This window comes from Hibiscus syriacus, unplaced genomic scaffold (genome assembly GCF_006381635.1).
Source record: "Hibiscus syriacus cultivar Baekdansim isolate YM2019G1 unplaced genomic scaffold, ASM638163v2 tig00110174_pilon, whole genome shotgun sequence".
NCBI lineage: Eukaryota > Viridiplantae > Streptophyta > Magnoliopsida > Malvales > Malvaceae > Hibiscus > Hibiscus syriacus.
Window position 1 is genome coordinate 2,811,690 of NW_024062612.1, and position 23,392 is coordinate 2,835,081.

General features: G+C 31.4%; 1 pseudogene; it reads right to left on the reverse strand.

Annotated features, from left to right (window-relative positions):
* Nucleotides 1-1,466: 1,466 nt before the first annotated feature.
* On the reverse strand, nt 1,467-10,320 carry LOC120217012 (annotated as a pseudogene).
* Between the last annotated feature and the right edge of the window lie 13,072 nt (nt 10,321-23,392).

Here is a 23,392-nt window from a genome sequence, read left to right on the forward strand (position 1 = left end):
TAAAAATAACATTCATTATAAAATGAATTTATTAATAAAGTCATAACAATATTTGAATACATATTGACATCAAACAAAAAAGAATTTATATTCAAATAATATCTAAAGAGAACTTTTAATATTATTTGACGAATATTGCTTTTGCTTCCACAATTAAAAAAAATCAATTTTCATTAATTTCGTTTTTGAAGTTAAACAAACTTTGAAATATCAACCATAAACCGTATCTGTTACAAGAACATTTGAAATGCAAGCCGGAAAATCATAAACATAACAACGAGGTGAACGAAGTGACAAAACAAACTGAGCAAGACAATGTGCATCTTATTGGTCGATCGTCGGATAGCAAGACCTTTAATATGAGGATGGTCGTTTAGTAACTGTCGTGTTTCTTGAAGGTGGAACGAGGTAGACGTAGATGTTACAAAAGCAAGTTATATTTAATTTTCAATACAAATATTTTTAGTTTCACTATTTTTATGTGCAAAGTATTATTATTTATTCTTCTATTTTTATAATATAAATTTTACACCTTTTGAAATTGGATTAGATAGGTTTAGAACCCAGCCCAAGTTGTTGAAGTCCACGCGGGTTATGTGACGTCTACTTTATATATATATAAAATATTTATTCAAGACTCTCAAACAGTTGATAATAAATGTTCATATCCTGATATTCGCGGTGTCCAAATATAAAATCTCAAGGGATATCGATAAATCTTTTTAATCATTGAAGTCACTTAACTTATGCATGCGACATATTTTTCATGTAAATCAACCTAACTTGATTCATATAACATGTGCTTATGCTCACTCTTTCTAAACCAAGTGAAAGACAAATAGAAAATAAGGGGAAATATGGTAATTATATTCAATATGCCGAGTCAAGTAATGCAATCCATCTCAGTTGTTTTTTATTGTTCATCCAATCGAGTGGAATTCGGGTCATGATTTTGGCGTTGACCATTTGAAACTATGCATTGTAGTCACTTGTAACCTTTGATCAATTCAGTAGAATGATCCTGTTAATTGTAGTATTTGTTTTAACAAAAAAAAAAGGATGAACTAATAGTATTCCAAATTATATGTCATAAAACGACGGAGCTGATTCGAATGGTGAAGATGGGATATGCTTTATCCTTTGCATTTCACAAGAATGTTGGGAAAATAGTTGAGCTCAAAACTACTCGCCCATATATAGAGCGGTTGCTCAAGGGTCAATTGCATACTAGACTCCAGAAACTCATTTCACCCTTATAGATAATGTTCTTTTTATTTAACAAGTTAAAAAGTTAATTATCTTAATCTTATCACTGCCAAGTGGCTCCCCCTACCCATGAACACTCTATTTGAATAGGTTAGTATGTTTTCCCCTTAAAAAAATGATTAGCTGTCGTATTCGCAAATAGCAACTATCCATCCTTATGTCTTAATTTAGGATTTAAGGATGGTATTTGATTTCAGTGATTATCCCGTTTGCAACATGGAATCTAGATAGTGGTTATCTCGTTTGCAGATGAACTCTGACAAGCTGCCATAAGTGCGATCAGCAACCCCAACAAAGAGAGCTTCTATATCTGGGCTAAAGGATATTCCAGCTATCTCACCAAAAATATCAATTTATTGGCAATTTACATACCCGGATTTCGCATTGAAAACATGAACGAAATCTGCAGGCTCAGCCATGGCCAGAAACTGACCGTCTGATGTGAACTTCGCACCTCTTATTGCTCCCATTCGCCTCTTCAATATAGCAAGAGACTTTGACAGGTTTCTTATGTCCACAATCTACAGCTAGTGTCCTAATTCCTAGTTGTCAGAATGTGCCCATCAGGGTACCAATCTGAAGCAAATGAATAGTCCAAATGACCTTTCAGGCTGCTGGTTACCTGTTACACAATAATTTAGACATAGAATTAACTAAAATCAATCTACCAGAATTACTAGCAAGAGTAATGTACTTTTCTAGGTTGAGCATCAACAATGAGGCATTCCACGCTATCCCCAAGCACCGCAAGCAACTTTCCGTCTGGACTTGCAGAGGTATTCTAGAAAGAGCACAAACCATAGAGGGAATAAGAACATAAACGAAAAGCAAGCTTTTAAAGGTTCACACTTACATTTACAGACCAGTCGAATGAGTAGCGGTTAACGCTAGCAAAAGTTTCAGCATCATAAATTATGATTTGGGCGTCGTTATTTGCAGCCGTAACTCTCATTGCACCACTGAGAATATAAAAGTTTTCAGCTCATTGCCTTCCACAAAGTGTCGTCAAAACTGTCCAAGATACCTAAGAGAATCATTAGTTCTCACCTAGGATTACGGTACACATCCACTGCATTGGTAATTGCATTATCATCAGTAGTTAATTTTGTGTAAAATGCCACCCCTGGTTGATTCAAGTACTGATCAAACAGAAGAGTCAAATGAAAAACATAAGCCATGTTGCAAATAGAATATCAACTCAGCAGACCACTGTCCTTTAATTCACAGGCCCTCTAAACGAAGTTATCAGCCATAGTAAAATTTAATCCACGGTCATCCTCACTAACCAGGCTGGAAAAAATTGGCTCAGCCACATTTAGTACTTCTTCGCCTCTGTGAAGCAGTGATGACCAATGCATTACTGAGTAATTTTTCATGAGGTATACATCACGCTTTGATGTAGCCCATAATAGATTTCTAAGCTGCACAAAGGGGGAAAAGATTGAAACTAGTTGGGCATAAAATATATGTAGGGTCATAATTACAGTTTACTACCCCCATAAACCCATATGCTTTCTATCGATTTTTTCTAGGAGTAAAGTTTATTTGATTCCATCCATAATACACATGATCCTTGGTTTACCTTACATCTCCCCATACACAATTCATTCTTCACCCCCTTCTCAAAACGCCCAATAATGGAAATAAGAAACGAAGAGAAGAGAAAATTACAGGTAGTAGTAGTATTACATGAAAACATGCCACATAAAACAAAATGATAAAAGAAATTGAAAATTAGATGAATATAAAAGGAGAAAGCATGATGATAAAATGTTATGATTATCACAATGTTCACCCTGATGACACAAAGCACCGTTGACTTTCCTATGCAAATCAAGAGATTATGGAGGAAAGATTTGTTGGAAAAAAGTGAATTTAATTTATAGATTTAATATTTATATTAAATTTACAGTCCTTTTACTATTGTAAATTAAAAGATAATTTTTAATATAAATATTAGTGGGATAATTACTCTTTTAATAAGTCAATTTAAAAAAGTATTTGCTATTTTTTTAATTTTGAATATTAAAAGATATTTGAATATTTTAAATTAAAATAATATTTGTTTAAGTTTAAATAGTAAAAGGAGTTTACCTTTTGACTATTGTAAATTAAATATATTATTTAATTTGAATATTAGTAGTATAAATACTCTTTGAATATGTCAACTTAAAAATATATTTGTACCTTTTTATATACTTTTGTATATTTCAAATTAAAATAATATATATATTTAAGTTTGAATGGTAAAAGAAGTTTTATCTTTTGAATATTTCAAATTAAAAGATATTGTTATCTGTTTAATGTTAATATTAAAATATATTTAGTTGGATTAAATCTCTCTTGAAATTCCCCTTTAAATAGTGAGTAAATCTGTTAGGGTTTTCACATCTAAAATATCTCAGAACTCAGTTTTTTAAGAACTTCTCTTATCTTGAAAAAGTTTTCTTTTCCTTAGTTTTTTCGGTGATAGTCGAAGGCAAGGATCGTCCGTGATTTGCTCAGATGTGCTAATGTAGCTGATCATTAGTTGTTGTATCTTAGGAGACAGACAACCAATGAACTTAAGTACCAAAGGAGTGGTCGAAAATCTGTCTTAAGTAAATTGTGTAGCGATAAACCTCAACTGTTTCCGATCGATAGATCAAAATAAAAGGAGTATTTTATTTTCATTTATTTTATCTTATCTTCTAAGAAGTTTAACCTTTTTTTATTTATTTTCCCATGATTGATTTTGTCTCAAATTGTTATTTTAGTTAACAATCTCAAAATAAGAGTAAACTCGTTCTATCTCTTATCATTTATAATGATATTTGTTCATTATTATTTTTCTATATCATTCTAGGATTAATGTGCGCGTTTTTTAGTTCGAAAAACAAAACTCCTTTTATCATTCAAACTTAAATAGATATTATTTTAATATGAAATATACAAAAGTATAATTATCTTTAATATTCAAAGTTAAAAAAAAGTAACAAATACATTTTTAAGTTGACATATTCAAAGAATAATTATCCTAATAATATTCAAATTAAATAATATATTTAATTTGCAATAGACAAAAGGTAAACTCCTTTTACTATTCAAACTTAAACATATATTATTTTAATTTGAAATATACAAAAGTATATAATTATCTTTTAATATTCAAAATTAAAAAGATAACAAATGACTTTTTTAAATTGACTTAAAGAGTAATTATCCTACTATTATTCAAATTAAAAATTATCTTTTAATTTGCAATATTCAAAAGGACTATGAATTTAATATAAATATTAAATACATCAATTAAATTCATTATTTTTCTAATAATCCCTCACATGAATGAAATTTATGATTTAATCAAAAACATTTTGGCACGATGTGGTGATAACCTCTACGATTGATAGTTACAGAGGATAGGTAGGTGTCCTCCTTTGAACATTCCCTTGTGACAGTATATTTACTTTACTTGTTAAACAATAGACACGATGTCCTTGAACTGTTATGTCGTTTGAGTAAACGATGACATACTTCACACAACTACCCCTCTAACAAGAATTTAGTTCTCATGGGTATGCCCTTAAAGCCATGGACATTTGCCTAGTTCTGCAAGAGTTTGAAAGAACTATACCCAATAGTCACCTTGAAGCAACCCCACTTCACTATCACATAGGTGACTTATGTTGCTCGGCTCACTGCAGCACACAATGGTCATTAAAAGCTTTTTGCTTAGCCTATACCACTTTGATCACTGTTTACATCATAGGAATAAACTTGGGATAATAAACCCCACAGTGACCGTACACGGGTTATGCAATTATGTTGTCCCTTTGAACCTAAATATTGGGTTGTCCCTTTGAACCTAGATCTTGGGATCTCCAGTTAGCAAGGTAGGGTTTTCCTTCACATAAAGCCTTTAAGTTTCATGAGCTTTAGTCACATTTCTTTATATGTTTTCTCAACTTGATCTCGATTTAACCCTTAGGTTAAAGGATACATAATGTTATCCTTTGATCTTACAAAATCAACAGAGATAATTTGAGATCAGTTGTCTATGATATTATGTCGACGACGCACATATATCGACTTACCATTATACTTGCTAGTCATAGTATAAACATATTGTGGGCAAATGTTTAAGCCATTTAAGAATATCCTCCAAGAAATTCCAAAGCAATTTAACTTATTATCTAGACTTATCTAGAGCTTAAAACTCAAATTTCACTATGAATTTGGTTATAACCATTTTCTTAAGGATTTTCATGACACTTTTTCTTTCCAAAGTGAAACATATTCACTTATGCCATTGATATTTTAAATATCAAATTCGAACTAGCGTCAGTATATCCTTCTGAGATAGTAGGATAGTCAAAGAAAATACAATTCATCATTTAGGATTTATTTTAATTTATTTTGGTAATATGACAATTACCTTCTCAAGATACCCCCACATTTTCAAGTGTTTGTATGACACAAGTTTTCAACCTTTTCATAACTCATGTGATGTCTTGTCCTTTTTCCTTTCCTAGGGACCTTATTTAAAAGGTAATTAGTTAATAGAACAACTTCTTTCTCCCTACATGTTCTGTGACAACTCAGAACTTCTTAGAATTGCTTTCATTGTTCAATTCTTCCGCTTTGCTACTCCATTTTGTTTATGAGAATATAATGATGTCACTTCATGAGTAATATCATGTTGTGCACACTTCTTACCATATTAATTTATTTATTAAGTTGGTTTTTAACTTCATTCTTATAGAAAATAAATTTTTCTATATAAATTCGTTTTGCTCTTTTAACAAATACACATAGCAATATTTTTTATATCATCAATGGAAATAATAAAGCATTTATTCTCCCTGGTCTATGCCATTATTATGAAGTTTAAGAACTTGGTCACTAATAATTCATTAGTACCAACATCTTCCGTTTCGTATCTATAGTTCAATTGTACACCTTATATTGTGTATCTGATAATACATTCAAGATGTATTTCCAACATAAGAAGTCATAATACTTTCAAGATTCGATAACAAAATTTACCTCATCATTTCTAATAATAGAAGGATCACCTCCCATTTGGTCAAATTCGCAATGACGAAATAAAATAACATCTATAGGTTATCACATCTTGAAATTCTATTAGTAGAATTTTACAAGTTTCTCATTGTGGCTCACAACCACCGACAATCACGATTATTTTGACACTGGAATTAATAACAATTTCAACAATAAATCAAAATTAATTTTTGATTTATTCTATCAATAGAATTTAGTCATGAACTAAAATTCTGAAACAAATCAGTAACATGGTTGTTACTTTCCAACGATTTCTATAGAAATCAAATAATTCTGTTACACGTCAGAATTACAATGCCAATTGATTTCAAATACGAAATCAAAGATTCCAATCAACATGAAATTAATTCTTGTTTATTTTCAATTGTGTTATCAGACAAAATCAAAATTCTGAAACAAAATCAGTAACCAAAGTTACTTTCACGACAATTTCTGTTATACATATTTGTCTACTTTGAGATTTTAGCAAACTCGTTAAAACAATAGGATAAATCCCAAAACAAATTGATTTCCAATCTCGTTTTTCCATGATATCTCAATCGTTTTAGATTAAAAAAAGGTAGAAGAAAGAGTTCCGAATCATTTCGGATTAAATGGAAATATTTAGATTTCACATACCTGATTGATTTCATTGTTGTCAATCAAAACTTGAATTATTGATCATCTTTATTAACTTCACTATAGTTAATTAAAACTCAAACCATCAAGATTCAAGGTGTGCCCCACAAAGTGTGCAACAACAGAGATCTTGCAAAGATATTCGAATCTAATTTGAAATCATAAATTCAAAAATTGAAGGATTAAACTCACCATTGTTAATCAAAACCCAAACCATCAAGATTCAAGGTGTGCCCAACAAAGTGTGCAACAAGAGAGATCTTGCAAAGATATTCAAATCCAATTTGAAATCATAAATTCAAAAATCCTCTTGATTTTCGCCCAATATTTGTTTTGCCAAATTTTTGACACTTTCTTTGTACACAACAAGGATTAAACTCACGAATTCTATATCACATTGGAAAAAAAGAAAATCAAATATGTTTTAAGATTTTTAGAAAAAATGAGCAAATTAATCTGAGAATGATATAGAAAAATAATAATGAATAAAAATCATTATAAAATAAATTAAAGGGAACGAAGGGATAAGAGATAAAATGAGTTTACTCTTTTCTTGAGATTGTTATCCGAAATAACAATTTGAGATAAAATCAATCCTTAGAAAATAAACCAAAAATGTTAAACTTCTTAGAAGATAAGATAAAATAAATGGAAATAAAATACTCATTTTATTTTGATCTATTAATCGGAATCACTTAAGGCTTGTCACTACACAATTTTCTTAAGACAGATTTTCGGCCACTTCTTTGGTGTTCGAGTTCGTTGATCGTATGTCTCCTAGGATACAACAACTAATGATCAGCTACAGTAGCACATCTGCATAGATCACGAACGATCATTGCCTTCGACTATCACCGAAAAAACTAAGGAAGAGAAAACTGTGTAGCGACATGCCTTATCCGATTCCGATCGATAGATCAAAATAAAAGGAGTATTTTATTTCCATTTATTTTATCTTATCTTCTAAGAAGTTTAACATTTTTGATTTATTTTCTCAAGATTGACTTTGTCTAAAATTGTTACTTCGAATAACAGTCTCAAGATAAGAGTAAACTCATTCTATCTCTTATCCCTTTGTTCCCTTTAATTTATTTGATAATAATATTTATTCATTATTATTTTTCTATATCATTCTCGGATTAATGTGTGCGAAAATTGTCAAGACTATGGCGGAAAGACTTCCCTATGGTAATTTTTATACCCATGGTTCATCTACATTCAAAAAAGATTACTTATCACCTTGTTCAGACAAGTGTAGCCAAAAGTAAAACCTACGGTAATCTTTATGCCCATGGCTCATCTAGATTCAAAGAAGACTACGTATCAAAGGTAGTTTCATGAGCTTCGTAGTTGATGTATGCTGTACCAGTAGCATGCGCAAGCATTATGCAGGAGCAGACTGCAACAACGTGGTTAAACTATTCATATGGTATGAATCAGTGCATGTCTGTGAACAACTAGAAATGTAAAGTTCTACAACTATAATTTTGTGTAACTGTTAACATGTGCAAGTGTAAAGTAATGCATCCTTCACAAATCTGCAAAAAAAGATTTCTGTGAATAACACAACCCCATCTTCATGTCTCGGATGAGGTACATAAAAATACTTGAAACTAATAGAAGAAAAAGAAAACATTGCAAAAATTTAAGTCAAATTGGAATCAAAATACAACACTTATCCTAATCTTATCACTCTGAATTTAGTGGGCAGCTGCCAAGTTAACTATAAGAGATCTAATTTGCGTTTATAACAATATATATACATACACCCTTAAGCCTAAGGTCTTAAGAAGCATATGTAAAATTCATACCTTCTATAATGGAATAAAATATGGAAAAAGTGTAATAATATGACAATAGGACCTGCAAAACTATGAGTCTAGTGATATGCAAATAATTCAAGTTCAAACCTCGCAAAGGACAACTACATGAATCACCACAATCGAAGATGCAATGATGGAGAAATATATGGAACAGAGATGGCAGCGAACAGCTCAAAATCAACCCATTATTACAGCTCAAATACTCTCAAGACAAAGCATTTCTAATGAACTGCAGATACCTTTAAATACCTATAAAAAGGGAGGAAATAGTCATGTGTCCAGAACGAACTAAAATTGAAAATTTGCGTTAAAAACATTACAGACTCATGACATTTTAAAAGACCAAATTCTGCTTGAACAGACTTCTGATGAAGATAAAGAATGGAAACAACAACACAAGGAAATGAAATGCGTCTGCCTTAAAATGGGAACGAAATTGCAAACAAATGGTTGATTAGTAGTGAAAATTGAAAATAATGTGCAAATTCTCTACCTGAAAGTGAACAATTGTGGATTTGACAAGCCCTTGTGTTAAATTGAAAGTCATAAAAGGTCTTTCCCTTCTTTATTTGCAAGCACTCCTGTCAACAATATATGTATATTTAATTGATTGGTCCAACTTTTTTTTTTTGCTAACGAACTCCAAGCCCTTGAGACACAGCCACATATAATTGAACAGCTTTCTCGTTTGTATCTTATGTCCAACATAAAAACGGTGTATAAAGAACTCTTTAGATATATAACAAGAAATGCAGAAACGGACCTTTTGCATCTCTTTACGAGAACCAAAGAGGTTCTCATAGTTATTGTATTGTCTTACTCTAGTCTGGCGGCATTTATCTCAGGTGAAATTAAGCCTCTCCAAGGAATTCCCTGTATGTCTCTTCCATTTCTAGCTTCCTCAGCTGATGTATCAGTTTTCGGCTTACTTTGTTTTCCAAAAAAAAAAAACTTAATTACAGATTCTAGAATCTAAATCTTGAGAATCATGCGTAATCGTTAAGTGTGCGTTTGGTTAACGGAATGTAAAATTACCAGTGAGAATAGAATTACCGGCGGAAAAAAGATTACTGAGAATGTTGTATTTTGTGTTTGGTTCGTTTAGCAGAAATGTAAGATTACAATATTTGGTTAAATGAATAAAATATTATTAGAATATATATTTTACCAAATTATCCTTATTATATATATATATATATATATATATATATTAAAAAGTTGAATTCTACTATAATATTACTATAATTAATTTATATATTTTCTTTAAAAAATTTAAATTCATCAAATTTATATAATTTTTTTTACAAAATTTAAAAGATAAATATATTTAATGAAAGGGTAAAATTTTATTTTAACCCATGAACTTCATATAAAATTCTAATTATTGATTTTTTTGTAATTTAAGGGCATTTTAGTCCAAAACGCCGGTAATCCAACAATACCTAAGGGAATGGGTAATCACATTCCCGATAATATATCCAAAAATACCACTGTTAGGAATAAAATATTACTGGGAATAGGATTACTGGCTAACCAAAAGGGGAAATGCCATTCTATTCCCCGATAATTCCATATTACCTGAACCAAACACCCATGAAGGTTCTTAAAAAAAAGAAAGAAAGAAAAGCTTACTGATTCAATACCGTCTTCAGCGTAGGAGTCAATGGAATCAAATTCAGCGGTGTCTCTCTGAGGCTCAGATTCAACGAAGGTACCATCGTTAGTAGTCATTGACAACGTATTGAAGTTCGTCGTTTTGAAATCGTTCCATTATGCTACAATAAAGAAACAGGTTAAACAAGATTTTGATTAGAAATACATAGCTTTCAACCCCTACTCGCTATCATCAAAACAGAAAAGAAAAAAATGTCTCAGATGACCAAATTTGAGAAGATAATTTCTCAAAACTTTGTTCTCTTGCAAAAAAAAAAAATAATAATTAAGATTAAATTTGATAAAGAAAACAACAAAAGAGAAAGAAACAAGACGAATCAGCGCCAATAAAAACTACTTGGAGAAAAAAATATGACAAAAAATTCTCCGATGGTTCATTAATAGGCTGCAAACCGTTCAAATAAAATAAGAATAATTGAAAATAAAAATTAAAGAGAATACATAAAATTTATACCTTAATATAACGATGTACAGGAGGTCACGGAGAAGCAACAAACTGAAACATGCGACTTAAACACGGTTCCCCGGGAAACAAACAGAAAAGAGAAACCCAAAAAGTTCGAGTGGAGAGTCTAAAAAGGTACTGTTAAAGTAAAGATCAAACATAGAACATGACAATAAAACATAGGAAGAGAGAGGATAAAGGGCAACGGAAAAGGAAGTATGTAGATTTTTTACAGGTTTCTGCAAAAGGAGCAATGCGGGCATTCCCAGTGGGCTACGTATAGTCGCTGATAGCGAAGGGGGTAGACCGCAGGATAGGTGTGACCGTGGACTGTGGACCCAAACGGTAAAAAATAGAAGGGCAAACTATAGAAATAGTCACTTTTGTTTGAGTTTTATAAAACTTTCTTCACATAATTCAAAGATCATAAGATTTGGTCACTTTTATTTCATTTTAATTAATATTTTTCACTTTAGTTTCATTTTAATTAAGATGCAATAACTAAAGGTTAACAGGTGTTAAACCTTTAACGGTTTGATAATGTGTCACGATAAATATATAAAATTAAAGTTACATAATTTTCATGTAGATAATATGTGGATTAAGTTTTGGTCACTTTTCTTTCATATTTGTACATTTTTTGTCACTTATACTATCATTTTATTAAGTTTTTGTCACTTGAACGTTGAATGCCGTTAGTGTGATGACGTGACCCGTTAGTAAATAGTTTAATTTTTATTTTAACATACACGGTAGAAAAAAATACTTATTATGGATCTTTTTATAAATTCAAATTAGTTTTGGGACAACATTTTAATTTAGGGTAAACTACACATTTAATACCTAAACTATCAGTTTTTGACCGTTTTAGTACCAAAACTTTTAATTTTTTTTCGAAACCATACCTAACATTTAGTTTTTGTTTCATTTTAGTATCCCGCTGTTAAAAATTTAAAGCCTTTAGTACCTAAACTATAAATTTTGGTCCATTTTAGTACCTAAAACTTCAAATTGTTTTCCAAAACTTAACGTTAAATTTTAAAATGGAGTACTAAAATGAAAACAAAAATAAACTTTAGGTTTGTTTTTAAAAAAATTTGAAAGTTTAGGTACTAAAACATACTAAAACTGATAGTTTAGGTACTAAATGCACAATTTACCCTTCATTTATTCATTTTTAATAGGTTTTCTTCCCAACCCCATTATTGTTTATCCTATCTCTGCTTTTTCTTCAGACATTTCTACTTCATTGCTCCATTTCCTTCTTTCAAGGACTCATGCTACATTTCAAAAATAATGATAGATTTCTAACTTCCGATAACAAATAATAACACCACAAGTTCAAAGAAAAATAGATAAAATGAAGTCTTGTAATCTCAATTATACAAACTAAATTTCAATTTTCAAAAATTGAGATTACAGACTGCCAAATTCAACTAGGAACAAGAAGACAAATCAATGGATCCAAATAACTCGATAACCGAATATCACTCTTCGTGGTGATTTTCCCTTGAAAAAGTGCCTCTAGTGAAACATAATCAATAGATCCAAACAACTCGATAACTGGATCTATGAATTCATCCACTAAACCCAATTCAAAATCCATTATCTTCAACGTCAAATCTTTTTTTTTTGCTTGCTCAAGAACAATAATTGTTTTGATTCTAGATCCCCATGACTCATTGTTAACCCATGAGACCTACGCGATCTGTCGCATCACCGTCACCACCCCGACCTTTAAGTACATTATTTCCAAGTGACTAAAACTTAATAAAACGATAACGTAAGTGACCAAAACTTAATAAAACGATAAAATAAGTTACTAGAAGTGTACAAATATGAAAGAAAACTGACCAACACTTAATCTACATATTATCAACTTGGAAATAATATAATTTTAATTTTATATATTTATCGTGCCACATCAACAAACCATTAAAGGTTTATTGATTGTTAATATTTAGTGACCACATCTTAATTAAAAAAACGAAAGTGTTTAAATATTTTGTTTTTTGAATTCAATGAGGAAAAGTTTATAAAACTCAAACAAAAATGACTATTTTTGTAATTGAATCAAAGTAAAAATAGAAACAAATAAATAAAGGAATCCAAAATATTATGTCGGATCCATTAACAGTTCGATAATTACAGTGATATTTTTCGGTGGTGATACATGCATCATAAGGCTCACGTTAAAGGAATATGGACTAACGCTTCCAATTGATCCACACAACCAAGCCATGAAAAATAAGAGCAGAATAGCAGCATAATTACGACTGCATTTTGAATGGAATCATGATGTTATCTGGTCAAAATGTCTTCTGGAGTTACAACTAGTTGTCCCTTATCTTTCTAACGGCTCTTAAATCGTATCAATTCAATATCGGAAACTCAAGATACACTCATTTTAGTGAAGACAAGCATGCATAAATTCCTATACGAGATTAATACGAGATTTTGTAAATATTACGAATTTTCAATATTTTTATTTATTGTTTGTAATATAGTTTAGGTTTAACTATAGGGTTCATCACTTATCTTTATATTTTTCCACTTTTACTCACTCATTTCAAAAAACATAATATATGGTCATTTTTATTTGTATTTAATTAATATATGGTCACTTTCGTTTTTTTAATTAGGATGTGGTCACCACGAGTTAACTGTCGTTAACAATTAACATATTAGGTGACGTGGTATTTTGGTATAATCACATATTTGGTCTCTGTTATCTATATATTCTCTCAATTTAGCCATACATTTAATAAATCAAAATAAATTTAATCATTCAATTGAATGATGCCACATATCATCATTCGTTTGGAGGGATAACTTTATTTTAGTTTAATATATTTATTTTCCACCAATACTTTGAAAAGTTAGTCCTTCAATCGAATGGTGACATGTGGCATGACACATGGTACCAATGAAACGTGGCATCATTCAATTGAATGATTAAATTTATTTTAATTTATTAAAAGTATAACTAAATTAAGAGAATATATCAATAATAAGGACCAAATGTGTGATTATATCAAAATATTTAATGACAATTAACTCGTGGTGATCACATCTTAATTAAATAAAAATGAAAGTAACCATATATTGTGTTTTTTGAAATCAGTGAGGAAAAGTGGACAAAACACAAACATAAGTGATCAAACATGTAGTTACCCTATAATTTAATATAGGATTGTGCATTATCTTTTAGGATTATATTTATTATTTTAGGTAAACTACAAAGGTGATCACTTTTGTTTCAAATTTATAAACTTATGATCACTCGATTCAAAAAACATATTATATGGCAACTTTCATTTCGTTTCAATTAAGATGTGGTCACTAAGAGGTCAATGTCGTGAGTTGGATGACGTGGAAGGTTAGTAAAAAATTTAATTTTTATTTGAGCCCTTAAGCTTTAGATAAAATACTAATCGTTGCTCATAACCTCAGAAGGTAACATTTTATTCGACATGTTGAATGTCAAGTAACTTTTAAGTAAAAGAAAATAAAAACAAGAAAAACAAGTTCGAACTACATAGAATGCAAGTGCATCATAAGGAATACATTAGAATGAATTGTTACTCTCCAAATGTCCTTTCTTCTGAATCGACTAAATTCTGGACCGTGCATTTTAGTGCCTCACAATTCTCAGTAGTATGTCCTGAACTCTATACATGGTAGCTGCATATAGCATTGACATCATAGCCATCAGGATACGGGGGCTCTTTTGGATACGATTGAACAATAGACAAAAGATTATTCCCAATAAGCATTAGGAGTAACTCCCCATATATAATTGGAATTGGCCTAGTGGGAGTCTTTTCTGTAACTTTTTTAGCAGATTTGGTCTAGAGATTGTTCGAGCAAGATTCCACCCCATTGATCCCAGCTTCATTTTTTGCGTCAGTGCTGCTAGTGCCCCTTATCTTACCACTTCTTACAGATCATTCATTTATTTCTCCCATATGATAATGTTAGAGAAACTTTTGGTACCAGCTCCCAACATTTGGTCAATGTATGGTGACTTTACTGTATATATGACTAGGGTAATGAACTCTCTCTCAATCAATAATGAGCGTACTTATTTCGGGTTATGAGTTTTGGGTTTTTTACACCTCTCCATCATTGTGCATATTGTCTAAAGCTCTCATTATCCCTTATTTCCATATTTTACAGAGTTACTCAATTAGGTCTTGTAACACCCAAATTTCGGGTTATGAGTTTTGGGTTTTTTCATTTCGGGCTTCGAATAAAACTCATAGTTTTAGAAAGCCTTAGTAACGCCCTCAACCTGTACCTGGCCCGAATATGAGTTCGAGGTGTCACATTGACTTTTCAAACTTTGACACTTAAAGAAAATCAGGGAAATTTTAAACTTTCATTAAAATAAAAGTTGTTCATTTACAACAGTTGACCAAAATACTACAAAATCGATCAGAGCATTCGTAATTAACAACTTATTACATGCCAACACACTATATACAACTAAACACATACTTGTCAGTTACTTTTGATCTGATCTTATAGTAATAATGCTATCCTTGCCACTTCTATCATTGCTCTTCTCGGTTCTTGGTACCTACATGTAAATCACTTACACGCTAAGTCATATACTTATTGAGGAATAATAATATATATATAACAATGCATTCATGAAACATGCACTCTTACCATTCGATCATGACATTACAACGTGCATGTATGTATTACACTATACAATATATGATCATGTCATGCACATATGAACTTATCTTCTTATGTCACTTTCACTTTAATTTATCATTCAATTGCCCATGTACATTATTGAGAACATAAGGTACGTGAGTACACTGAGGTTGTGCACGAATGTTGTCACCACAGCTCGAATAATTCCCACTAGAGCCACTGAATATTTGTCCCGACTGACTACTATGCCCCGAAGGACCACTGTATATGTCCCGAAGGACTACTGATAATCCCTCGACTCTTGGCATGTCAATTATACCTACAACTCTCATTTTAAATAACATGGGCTTAAATATGGATACATTCATTTTTTCTTATCTCTGTTATCACTTCTATATAAACACATCATTCGCTTCACATGTACACATATGATCACTTTATCTTTTCATATATCACTTAGAATTATCATTTGATAATACTATTCATTACACATAATGTCATATTAAAGGATGGATGAATTATGCATGTAATCACTATAAACAATATATATACATATCCATATATACGAATAGGAAATCATGAATTCAACGATAAGAGATAGACTTATCATAAGTCTCGTCTTCATAAAACTTTATCTAAAATATGCACTCACCTTAGCCTTGTTTGATTTGAACTAATTCTAGAACTTATCTCTTTCTCGATCGTTTCTAATTCCTCGATTGTTCCGGAACAAAGTTACGTTCACTATCTACATAATTATACATTTATACATATTAGTAATCCAATTGTATACTCTAATCTTCCAATTCTTAAACTAAAGAAAGACAAATTTCATTTCTTGTTTAAAGTAGGTATTGGTACCCTCTATAGGTATCGATACACCCCTAACTGTGGTATCTATACCCTGTCTAGGGTATAGATACCCTAATGACATTCTGGAATTTTCATGGTAAGGATGACATTCTGTAATTTTTTGTTCAAAAGGGGGTATCGATACACCTTCATAGGGTACCGATACCCTCTGCACATAAATTACATTTTGAGCACGGAAGTCACCTCATTTTTGCTCAAACACTTCCTATTTCATCCCCTTACATATACTTAACTCATTTACTCATACTTGAACTCATTAATACTCATTCAATACATCATTAACTTCAAAATCCACTTCTCTACCTAGAATTCAAGAATCATACCCAATTTTCAACATGTTCTAAATTCAATTATAACACTTCATACTCCTTAATTAGATTGATGACAAGTCAAATTTAACTTCAAATTTAACTTATCAAATCTTTTCCATAAATTCATTTAAAAACCATTTTCTTTAATCTCTTATAACTTCTTCATCTTTTGATTATAAGACAACTTAAGCTTTCTTTAAGCTTAAGTATCACCTAAGGATCATAACCCAACCTTTAATTCAACAAATAACCAACAAATTAAGAGACTCACCTTATACTTCAAGCCTCACATATGAAGAAGGAAGAGGAGAAGATAACTCTGGAGAATTCTCTCCTTTTCCATGTGTTATCTCTTTAAATAGGGAGATGAAAATATCTTTTAAGCTAATTTACTATACTACCCTTTTAATTCTTTCATATTTACCACTTAATCTAATATTGAAATATTCTTATTTTAAATCACCAAATTCTAAAACTTTACAATTTAGTCACTGATTCGTATTTTGGGGATGTTACAGCCTTGGCCCAAGAATAAGTGAAATTGGGCTTGGATTAGGCCTAATAGTGGATAAAAATGGTGTTTTTAATTTGGGAACAAACCCATGAGGACCAAAATAACAATTTCACCCCTCAAGATTTCAAAAGTTGAAATCTTTTATGGTGATGATATCGCCTTGTTCCCTTCTCTTTTTGCACACTCTTCATTTTCTTCTTCCTTTTTCCTCCATCTCTTTATTCTTTATCACTAAGAACCAATAAAAGACTGGAACTTGATAACCAGCAATCCCAGTGTACTTTAGTGAAGGTAAGAATCAAAGCCAACATCTTTAGAGCTTCCAATTGAGACCACAAAATCAAGCTTTGGGTATAGTTTTCCATATGGGTTTAGTAGGGGTTTTAGTAACTTTGTGGAATCAGTTTGTTTTGGAGGATTTCAAGTCTTAGAAATGGTTTGTAATATATTCTAAGCTTTCATAACAAGTTAGTAACATAAGTGTTTGATTCTTGTCTAGTAAGAGAAATGAGAAAGGCCTCTCAAGCTAAGTGAAATGAGAAGCTTACATTAGGTTGAACCTTGAACACTTACAGCAGGTTAGGGATCAAAAGTAACTCACTTTAGACTCAACTATACCATATGTAGATCAATTAAATGTGTTCAGTAGGTTGCATGAGCTAAGTGATATTTTTATGGTATAAATTGAAAATAACTGTTTTCAGTATGTTTATAGCCTCTTTATGATCCCTTTAATCATACAAAAGACTTTAAGAACAATTGGGACCCTTAATAGGACTTTTAGAGTAGAAATGTTGCATATTTTGTGCCCAAACAAGGCATTTTAGAGCGAGGGTATCGGTACTAGAAGAATAATAACGATATTGTATTTAAAATGAATAGTAAATTCAACAGGGAGTATCGATACCCATTCATGGAGTATCGATACTGCAGGATCGGTCTTGATACCCATGGGGTGGTATCGATACCGAGATCACTTAGCAATTACATCAGGTAATTTTGGTATTGATAACTAAGGTACTCAATCATTTATCAAAACATCGAAGCTAAAAATGGTATTGATACCAGGGTCGGTATCGATAATAAGGGGTCAGTACCGATACTAAAGGCTTGGTATCAGTACCCATGGATAATTTTGAGTAGATAACCTATGAATTTTAAGAGTAGGTTCTAAGGGTCCCATTCATACTATAATGCTATGAATTAAAACAACAAGTGAGAACGTTAAATTAATTAAAAATAGTTAGAAACAACAATAGATAAGACGAAATAAGACTAGTCTTGTTCGATGATCAGGACACAGCCAGGACATCCGAGTTACTCTTGCAGATATAGTCTTACAATCAAATATCCTAATTAGTGCTATGACACTTATCGTCAGTTGGGCGCAGATGACCCAAGACTCAACAGAGTGAGTTGGTCGGGTGTATGTTTCTAATGCAGATTTTGGATCTCACCTAGAATACCTTCATGTATTCAGTCATATTATAGGGGTGCGTGAGTTTCGAGATGCATAATCCATCAGTGTCACCATGATGTCTGCCACAATATAGTAGACAATATCTTCTATGCCCTTTGTCTGTGCCATCAACTAGTGTATTTAATGAATTCATATAATATAGTATAATTTTTAGTGAAGCACTGAGCTCGCAAGCTCACCGTTCTAAATGTGTTTTTGTGCGCAAGTTAGAAGACCATTCGTGGGGAGTTATCATCATCAAGCATTCTAGTGCAGCAGACCAAAGTAGCCAAGTATTTCAGAGTATGTCTTGAGTCACTTTTAGAGGGCATGTACTATTATGGACCCTTGTATATTCAGTCATAACTCTTGATTTAACTAAGTATTGTATAATTTTGAATACTTTGAGAGCTTCATTGTACTTGTAAACTCAGTTGTTTTGATCTTCATTATTTTTTCTACGGGCAATTTTACCATACAATTGACATTCAATTAATTTAAAAGAAAATTTTTGGGTTAGCCACTTTAGTGGTCCCGTGTGACATCGTGATCTAGTGATCTTTGGGTAGAACTAGATTAGAGTGTTACAGGTCCTATATCGCTCATATGCCTATTTTGTTCCATGAAGGACTTGGCGAGATCTTCCCAAGTCTTAATACAAACCATGTTTAGCTAATTATACCATCAAATAGTTGAACCTGATAAGCTCTCCTAAAAACAGTGGATCAGGAATTGGTCATTTTCAACATGCCCCGTCATTTTCCAACAGAACATAGTTGTATGAGCCGATGGAAAACTATTTCTATGGAATTTATTAAAGTCTGAGACTGAACTTTGGCGGTAATACAAGATATGGGACTAAGCTCATTTCTAGAGTATCGATCCCGTAGATGCCTTTATCTCCCCTAACAGTTTTCATTTGGTCCTCCAACTGTTTTTTTTTTTCTATCTTCTTGGACTTGTATTCTTCATCAAAGTCTGAGATGAGGTGCTCTTCTGGATTTTTTTAATAGATTCATCACAGATGCTTATGGTTTTACGATAGAAGAGTCATTGATGTACCCTTAGAAATCCTCGGGTGTGATTATCAGTTTCAGTGGTGGTGGTGCCATGACTTCTTCAGATTCCTTTTCTCCAAGGGTGTTTGTAAAATTCAGTACTACTAGTCTGGCCACGATCTAATCGACCAGGTTTGTAACACCCTCAACCCGTATCCGACCCGGATCTGAGTCCTAGGTGTCACATTGACTTTTCAAAACATTTTTCTTTACAGGTGGATAAAAATTCAACTCACTATTCGATAAAATTAATATTTTCATTAATTGACATAACTAGGTTTTACAAAACATATCAGAGCTTATACTATTCAAATCTTTATACTACATGCCAACTACATTCTAATAAACAGAATACATATATTTAATATGTTTCTGATCTGATATTCGTAAGGAAGATGCTGAACTGTCTTGCTCCTCTTAGCTTCTCTTCTCGCTTCTGTAACCTACGTGTGAAACAATCACACGCTAAGTCTATGACTTAGTGAGGCTTATAAAACATATAATATAAACAAAACTTCTAACAATGCATTTGAATAATTAATGCTATTATAACATACATCTTCATGTACACTTCATAAAATGAATACATACATACACAAACCTTATAATATCACATATGAGTTTTACTATTTCATATTCTTATAATCATTTACTTTATACTAATTAGCTTATATCACATTCTACTATCTTCATTTAAATCATTTACTTACCTTATTCTTAATCATGTAATTTTGATAGCAATCCTACATATCTTATCTCTTATTTCTATATGTTTCTATTTAACATTTCACCCATAAATTATCGTTACATATTCTAACATCCTAATTTCTTATATTCTCTTAATTCATTCCTCACCAAATCTTCATTTAATAAATATACATTTGCATAACTTATTGTCATTTGATTCCTCTGATATTCTCATATGAGTTCTTAGATTCTTATACTAAATTTCATATCCCTTACTAACTTAGCAAGGTTAGTTCACAGTTCTATTTTAAACGTATATACCTTCCTACAAAACTTGTCTAATATCCTTTTATACTTATTTATATACATTTTTCCTCAATTAATATACTATATGATTTGTCTCAATTCTCATTAATCATATAGTTCACCACTTCATTATCTATGTATATATATGTATATAGCGTTCACTAGATTTCTCATGAACTTACTTCTAATATATCATATAATTATATTATATTCACTTACATTCCAATATATCATATCAACATATTTCACATAGAACATATCATATATGCAATAAATGAAACTCATACACTCACATCCAAATGTTCAATCACATATGAAAATCATGTTAAGTTTATATATATTATTTCTTTATTGGCCCATGTACATCTTGGAGAACTAAAGATATGTGAGTTCATTGAGGTTGTGCACTGATGCTGTCACCACAGCTCGAATAAATTCCCACTAGGGGCACTGTATATTTGTCCCGAAGGACCACTATGTCCGGAAGAACCACTGATTTATCCCAAAGGACCACTATGTCCTAAGGACCACTCCTTAAGAACCATACACATAATACAATGGACCAAATAAGTGTACTGAAGTACCACATATATGTTCCACAGAATTACATATATGTCCGGAAGGACCACGTAGAACCCTCGACTCTTGGCATGCCAACTATACCTCTAGCTCTCATGTCACGTAACACGGGCATCATTATTATGTTTACCCTATATTCACATAGTCATATCACATAAACATAGGTTCTTATCATATCACTCATATCACATGGCTTATCTCTTGAAATCTTGCAATCATATCACTTATACTCTCATAAATCATATCTACATGGCTTATCTTATATACATATGTTCACATACTTTAGCTTACTTCACCTTCCATATATGTATACAATTCATTATCACATGATTGATATCTTAATCACATAACAATAACATACATTCACACAAATCATACCACATATACAATAATATATCACAATTATTCCCATATCAATAACATGCTTATATGTATGCTATTATAGAAAATAGACTTATCGCAAGTCTTATTTCCATTCATCATAATAAACCAACTAATACGCACTCACCTTAGCCTGGCTTGCTTTGACTCGATCATAATCTTTCGATTATTCCGGAACAAGATTATGTTCTAAATCTACATAGTAATACATTGATACATATCATCATACGAATTGATATATTCTAAACTATTACTTCTTAGGCTAAAAAGAAAGCTATTTTCATCTTTTAATGAAGGTATGCATCGATGCACTACACCTTGTATCGATGCATCCCTTGACGGGTGCATCAATGCAATACCTATGCATCGGAACATAAATCTCATTCGATGTTTGTATTTTAAGGGTGTGCATCGATGCACTCCTCATGCATCGATGCACTAATTGCATTCGATGTTCATTTATTTAAGAGTGCATTGATACACATTGAAGATGCATCGATGCACACAACCCATAAATTCCATTTAATGCACGAAATTCACTCTCTTTTCATCTCAACTCTTCATCTTTCATCTCCTTTAATATTCCTAAAATTCATACACACACTTAAACTCATTTATACCCAATAATCACTTCTTTAAACTCAACATCCTATCATTTATATGGCATTCAAGAATTACACTCAATTTCCTACATGTTTTAAATCTAATTCTAACACTTCATATTCCTTAATTTAACCATCGACAAGTCAAATTCATCTTCAAACTCTATTAACTCATTCTCTTTCAAATATTCACTTAAAAACTCATTTTTCTTAATTTCTCATAACTTGTTAATCTTTGAGTTTTAAGCCACCTAAAGCTTTCTTTAATCTTTCTTAACATCCCAAGAATCAAAACAAGCTTTAAAATGAAAGAATTGACCAACTGAAGACCCACTTACCTTATATAAGATTTCACGGTGGAGAGGAGAAAGAAGAAGACTGAAGAAGGCTCTGGAGAAATTCTCTCATTTCTTACGTGCTTATTACCCTTTGTAAAGGGAAAATAAAAATCTTCCCTAAAAAATGACCATAATACCCTTATTACTTTCAAACTTTGTTATTAAATCCAACATCAACACTTTTCATTTAAGTCCCCGCTTCCAGTCTTTTCTGAAATTAGTCACTAAATTTACCAAAATTCTATTTTGGTCATTGACCCGACTTTTGTGATGTTACAAATCTCCCCTTCTTTAAAAGAAAATTTGTCCTCGAATTTTCACTGCACACACAATAAGAACATATCTTCTAATGTTCTTATGTTGTTTCATTTACTTAATCTTTCCTTTATTTAGTTCTTCAACTACCTCTTTCCTTTATACATCCTTCTCATGTCACTTAGCATATAACCAGTAGCATCAATTCTTATCACTCAAATTCATAAATCAATCAAATTCCTTATCAATCTTTAATTGCCTTGCAATAATAACTAACTTTTATTCCATCATCAATTAATTACATCTTAAACTTCCTTAATACATATTAATCATTCTTTATTTATCTGACTAAGTCTGCTTGACCAAACATAGCATTTATCTCATCTAATTCTTTAAACTTTATCATTTCATTTCCTTATTCCATTTTTCTTTTATTTCGTCAAAATCAAAACTTCCTTATACACATATCATATC